Source organism: Gadus chalcogrammus, unplaced genomic scaffold (genome assembly GCF_026213295.1).
Source record: "Gadus chalcogrammus isolate NIFS_2021 unplaced genomic scaffold, NIFS_Gcha_1.0 GACHA062, whole genome shotgun sequence".
NCBI lineage: Eukaryota > Metazoa > Chordata > Actinopteri > Gadiformes > Gadidae > Gadus > Gadus chalcogrammus.
Genome location: NW_026613497.1, coordinates 1 through 7,500, shown reverse-complemented (window position 1 = coordinate 7,500; position 7,500 = coordinate 1).

The following is a 7,500-nucleotide window of genomic DNA, read 5'->3' as shown; positions in this document are numbered from 1 at the left end:
CCACACACCACCCACACGCATCAGCCTCCACCAGCCACCCAAATGGACAGCACCCACCACCGGCAGCACTTTTCATTTATCAGACCAGCCTCAGCCAGGCTGAACTAAACCCTGAAACCCTCAGCCCAGAAACACCCTGTTACTTATTTTTTCAAACAGACATGATATATGAGGGCATGAGGGCGGAGTGGTAGGAAACATGACTCGCTTCTGCCTGAAATCATGTCCTTAACCCACGGAACAAAACCCTCTCTCTCTCTCTTTCACTCTAACTATCTCTCGCCCTCTCTGTCGCCCTCTCTTTCTCCCCCTTTCTCTCTCTCCCTCTGTCTCTCTGTCTCTCTCTCTGTCTCTCTGTCTCTCTCTCTCTCTCTCTCTCTCTCTCTCTCTCTCTCTCTCTCTCTCTCTCTCTCTCTCTCTCTCTCTCTCTCTCTCTCTCCTCTCTCTCTCTCTCTCTCTCTCTCTCCCTATGTCTGTGAAGCCGTTGTGATCCCTGGCTGAAGTCAAGTGATAAATCACTCAGCCTGATTGTGGCTTCTGGAGCCGAGACGTGGGTGGGTTGAGGTGGAGGGCTTCAAGCAGGCCCAGGCCACGCAGTAGGGAGATGGAGAGATAGGGGGTGGGGGGGGGGGGTGGAGGAATAGGGAAAGAGAGGGATAGTTAGAGAGATAGATGGCTGGGGAGGGAGGGAGAAGGGGTGAGAGAAGGGGAGGGAGGAACAGATGGAGAGAGTTGGGTTGGAAAGATGAAGAGAGTTGGGGTTGGAAAGATGGAGAGAGCGGGCAAGGGAGAGATTAGAAATGGAGAGAGGAGAGATGGGAGGGATAGAGATGGGGGATGCAGAGATGGGAGTTCAGGGGAGATTGAGAGAGAGGGAGAGATGGACAGAAGGGGAGAGATTGAGCGAGCTGGGGGAAATGGGGCGATGATTACAGCAGGACTAGCAGTAAATGTGTCCTTCCATGGATGAAACTGGTCTAAGAGAGGAAATATTTCCTATTCAAGACTTTTTAGGCATGTCTGGAACAAGCAGGTAGGGGTTAGGGGTCATTCTGCTCAACGATGCATACAGGTGAGGCTCTGGACATCAGGGGATGGAACCCACAATCTCTGGGCCAGGAGTCAATCAGCCTAAAGACTAGACTCAGGATGGATCAATGAAGCCAACATCTGTCACACAGGGCGAGGTGGTCTTAGGCCTGCCTCTCTTTTGATCCACTTGTCTTTACATGTCCATAATCCAATAATCCACTGGAACCAAAGAAAGGAGAAAAAAAAACACAACCAAATGTAGGGCAGAATGACAGCCATTGTTTTATTTTCAGCACACTCACTGGATACAAACCGTAGGCCTTAACACGACAGGGTTTACTTTGATTCTTTATGAATGTTTTCTAATTGCAGAGGTCTTGAAATTGTGGAATTCAAAAGAAGAAAAAAGAAAAAGATTAGAAACCTTGACGATAGGAACCATACTCACATTCTTAATACAGTAGTCCATAGGACTGTTGACGTGTTGATGCGGGTCAGCTTCTCAGAAAACCAATATAATCCCAATATTGACTAATTAGTCAATAGTACTAATGATGTACAGAGACACAAATTTAACATGTGCTTTACTGGTATGGGATTCATTTGTAAAAAAAAAAAAAAAAAAGTCCCCTCTTGTGTTTAATGTAGCATAATAGCATAGGTTGAGTTTATAAAAATAAAGATATGGGTGGCACGCACAGATGTATAAAAAAAATGAAGAAGTGAACAAACAAGCTACAGTATTTTGAAGCATTTTTTATGGTTACAAATAAGTCTGTAAGCTTTTCTCTACTTCTTAATATCCCTCATTACAGTGAGCTTCTTTAACGCACCTTCTGAAAATCGTCTCACACACATTTCCACAAATAAATAATTTCCTTCTGGTAGTTCAGTGATGGTTAACTGCACTGTTCCTAATGGAGGGGAGGTGTACTCCCTCTCTCCCCCAGCCCCAAGGTCACCACCATCACCACCACCGCTTACTTCACCCACAGTCAATCTAGACCTCTCTCTCTCTCTCTCTCTCTCTCTCTCTCTCTCTCTCTCTCTCTCTCTCTCTCTCTCTCTCTCTCTCTCTCTCTCTCTCTCTCTCTCTCTCTCTCTCCCTCTATCCCTCTCTCTCTCTCTCTCTCTCTCTCTCTCTCTCTCTCTCTCTCTCTCTCTCTCTCTCTCTCTCTAAGAACAGGATGTCTCTCTATCATCCTGTTCTTACTCCATCTATCTGCCTTATCCCTGGAGAGTAGGGAGCAGGCCAGGGTGTGTGTGTGTGTGTGTGTGTGTGTGCGCGTGTGTGTGTGTGTGTGTGTGTGTGTGTGTGTGTGTGTGTGTGTGTGTGTGTGTGTGTGTGTGTGTGTGTGTGTGTGTGTGCGTGTGTGTGTGTGTGTGTGTGTGTGTGTGTGTGTGTGTGTGTGTGTTGGAGTGGATTGGGGGGGAGGGGGGTGATGATGGAGTGAGGGGGGGGCGGGGGGGGGGGGGGGGTTGGAGAGGGCGTACACTTAATCCCTGGGTCAAGATGTATTTATTGAAGATTAATAACCACGCTGCAATCTCATCAGGCTCTCGATGATTTTATAATTGGGTTTCTGAGGGAGGAGGAGGGGGGGGGGCGAGGATGTAGGGGGGATGCTGTGTACGAGGTGGGCTGTACGGGATATGGCTTTATGAAATGTGTTGCATTATGATAGTTTACAACACACACAACACAACAAAATACAATACACAATGCATAGCATAAAAAGACAGAACAGTGTACTATTTCCTGCTCTCTCTCCCTCTCTCCCTCTCTCCCTCTCTCCCTCTCTCCCTCTTTCTCTATCTCATTCTTTCTCTTGCTCTCTCTTTATTTCTCTCCATCTCTCTCTCTGTTCTCACAAACACACACACACACACATACAGACAAATTCACAAACTACTATACTTAAACAAGCACAAACATACACACACACACACACACACACACACACACACACACACACACACACACACACACACACACATCCTCAACCCCCCCCCCCCACACACACACACATCCTCTGCGTCCCAGCCTGGATGCGATATTCTTCCTGGAGGAGACACAGATCAGCCATACATTTTTCAGCAGCCCGGAAAGGAATATCTCCTAAAGTGCATTTACACCGCAGCCACTTCTCACTTGACATGCGGTAACCAAACCTTAATGGTGTAGTAGGACAGCATTATTCATTGTCACCCGCTGGTCAACGCTCTGTCCGCGGTTACATCACCTCCTGTATGGCGGTATAGGCCCACGGCTTCTAGAATGGCCTTTCATTCGTTCATTCTTTCATTCATTACATCCTTCTAGAATGGCCTTTAATTCATTCATTCATTACATCATTCTAGAATGGCCTTTAGTCAGTCATTCATTCATTCATTAATTCCATGGCTGTTCATTCATGTGTTTTACTTCGAACAGAGGTTTTATTGGGAAACCAACAGTATTCACATCAGCTGAGGCTGCCCCTGTTTTCCTGGATAGGTTTACATTAATTTCCGGCTCCTCCACTTTGGAAGAGCAAGCATGGGCATTAGGATCCCAAATGATCTGGACTTTTGCTATCATAAATAGTAGACATTGGAATGAACGGTATTTTAACCAGAGAGGACAAAAACACCATCAACAATTTCCACTTCTCCCAGTTTAATAGATTCATCGATTCATTTGTATAATTTGGAAGAATTATTAATGTCACCATCACCATAAACAGGTGGCACAAAAACATGAATTTCATCAAACAGAAGGAATTTGCATCTGAGGATCGTTTATATGTAGAGTGGCCACCGACCTCTAATTTTCCTAATGGATTCATTTCGTTCAAGAGATTGGAGAGCAGACACTACTACTAAAACACACAAACACAATTTGAGGACAGAGCGAGAAGCCAAAAACACGCTATTTTGCTGCCTAAGAGATCAAACATTCGAAACACATAAAGATGGATGTTGTGGCGTTGTTTGGGCCTCGAATACAAGGTTCCTCTCTCTGCGATTGTAAACTATTTACACCGGTAATAATGATGAGTGGAGCAGATGGAAAGGGTTCGTCCCTGACCTTGGTGATCAAGGGAACCTCATGTCACTATATCAGAGGAGACAGACAGGGATGTCTGGAGACTGACGTGTGCTTCACTGTCACTACAGACCAGGGATGCTGCATGGAGGTGTGGACCTTGAGAGTGAGCTCAGGGCCGTCGGGGCTGGGTGGTGGTGATGAGGCAGAGAGAGAGAGAGAGAGAGAGAGAGAGAGAGAGAGAGAGAGAGAGAGAGAGAGAGAGAGAGAGAGAGAGAGAGAGAGAGAGAGAGAGAGAGAGAGAGAGAGAGAGAGAGAGGGAGAGAGAGAGAGAGAGAGAGAGAGAGAGGGAGAGGCGGAGATGAAACGAGGGAGAGGGTATGTAGAGTAGAAATGGTGAAGAGGTGAAGGGGCACCGTGTTTGCATTTCATGTGAGATGAAACGCTGCAGGATGAAGGGTGTGTGAAGGACATTGTGGAGTGTGTGTCTGTGTGTCTGAGTGTGTGTCTGTGTGGTTGTGCTGGCATTTGTGTGTGTGTGTGTGTGTGTGTGTGTGTGTGTGTGTGTGTGCGTGTGTGTGTGTTTGTGTGTGTGTGTGTGTGTGTGTGTGTGTGTGTGTGTGTGTGTGTGTGTGTGTGTGTGTGTGTGTGTGTGTGTGTGTGTGTGTGTGTGTGTGTGTGTGTGTGTGTGTGTGTGAGATTTTATGTGTGCATGTGCATACATTAGTAGCCGGAAAGAAACAAACATTTTCCTCAAAATACCCTCATAGCAGCAGTGCAAATAAATATTAAACAATTGCAATTCATATTCTCAATATGGACCTCAAAACCTCAAAACCCCTCACTTGTGTGTGTGCGTGGGATCCGTCAATAACACACAAAAACCAACCAACAAACCAACCAACACAATCTTCGAACCACACCACAATCCAAGACAAGAAGACAAATCCCCCCCCCCCCCTCCTCGCCCCCCTCGCCCCTGAGGCCGGGACAATCCGTTACGGGGCTAGCGCATTAGCGGTGACGTGGCGATCGGCGCGCTACATTAAATGTATTTAGATCTTTACAAAGTGCTCCCCCCTGACTCCATCACTTGTTTAAACGACTGCAGGAGGCAGCGGGAAGAGGCCGGCGAGAGGAAGGGCCGCGGACACCCCCGCGGCACCAGGGGGGGGCCGCAGGGATTTATGGGGACAGAACGCTTGGGTCAGGCGGGGTGTGTGGCGGAGGTATTGATCAGGGGAGGGGGGTGAGGGAGTGGGGGGGGGGGGGGGGGTGAGGGGGGGGGGGCTGTGCTACACCCGGGGCCCGAACCCTGACCCTTAAATAGCGAATGAATCTCAATCCAATAGACTGGAGTGTCTGAGGCACGGCCCCGGCGCACAAATGTGTACATTCGCACTTAGACGTACACACTCACACACGCGTGTGTACACACACACTTGTGTTTTTGAATGCGTACAGAGAGAGAGACACACACACACACACACACACACACACACACACACACACACACACACAGACACACACACACACACACACACAGACACACAGTTGCAAACACACACACACACACACACACACACACATATATTTACGTAAACAAACACACACGCAAATACGCATACAAACACACAGATGCACACACACACACACACACATAAACACAAAAAGAAAGACTGACAGAGAGGCAGACACACACATTTGCAATACTATGCTCACTCTTGCACTTACTCGCATACACACACACACACACGCACACACACACACACACACACACACACACACACACACACACACACACACACACACACACACACACACACACACACACACACACACACACACACACACACACACACACACACACACACACACACACACATACTCACACACTCTCACCACCTCCCTGTATTCCCAGACCCACATCCCGTTGGATCGATAACAGCAGAGAATGATTTCCACATTATGGATTAGCACCTCATTTATATGAGAACCTGCCCGCCTCCCTGTGTGTGAACAGGAAGGTATTGGTGGGTCTGTGTGTGGTGGTAGAGTTGTTTGTTTTGCTTACATTTATTTGTAAGAGTGTGTGTGTGGTTGTCAGTCTGTTTGTCTTTGGATATGTGTCGAAGAAAAAGAGAAAGGGACAGAGAGAGGGAAAACAGCGTGGAATATATGCAACCGTATATTGCTAGCTATGAGGAAGATGTATTTGTATTCATCTTTCAGTGAGTACTTGTTATTTTTTAATAATTCATTCAAAGCAAACAATATTAAAAAGCACATTAAATCAATATGGTGGAGGGCTGAAATGTATTCCTCCACAGGGGGTCGAAACACAAGAATCCTTTAGCACGCGGTTTGTCCTTAGAGAACGAACAAAGGGCAGCTAGCAAAACACCTCCCCAAGGGACACGTTCAAGATCAACAGGCCAGCGTGGGCAGCTTCTAGCACCAGATTAAAACGATGGAGGGAGAGAGGAGCAAGGGCACTGAGCTAACAGTTAGCCATAGTTCACGACAGGAGGAAGACGGCATGCACAACTCATGGCTTAATTATACTGCAATCATGTTCTACTCACTTGAGGGCGTATATGTACTTTTTAACCCTGCCTCCAGGAATATACATTTTCAAGGACGAACTTAATCAATGCCGGAATTATTCTGTTGGCTTTCAGACGCAGGTATTTAGTAATATCTGTATGTATATATATATATATATGCATATATGTACATATATTGTCTTCAATATTGAAAGTCATATTCTTGTAATTATAACTAGCATTATTATTCTCATAATAACGCTAAATATTCTAATCATTAATCCATGTTGAATTAATCAATAATAAAATACAATTGACACAAAAACAATAAACAGAATACTTTTACCAGACAATTATTGTTTTAAGGGCCTCAAGGAATAAGTTTCATAAACATCACAATAAATAATTTCCCAAAATTGTGCCCGCTTTTTGTTTTAACTTTTCGTAACCCTGATGTAGGTCCTAGACACAACAGTGTTTTTCGAGACTACAATAATACATATCGGAAGGTATGTCTGTAATTTCATCCAATATTTAAATTGCTTCCTTGTGTGAGTGGGTGTTAAAGTCTGACCCTTGTGAGGCGCCCCAAGGAAGCCATGCCGCCTGCTTGGATTATTCTAATGTCCACGCGTGCCCCCCCCCCCCCCCCCGTACCCCACTATTAACGCCAGGACCCACTTTGCATTTCATGAAATCTTGTTGCTACCCCCTGACACAAACATGACCCTGACCACAAGCCACCCCCACACACACAACCAACACCACACACTGTTCACGCACACACTCACACTTGTCACACACAAACATGACGGCTTGCCAATAAACACCTTATCTGTCTCCTTAACCACCCCTCCCGCCCCAAGACACACTCACACACACACACACACACAC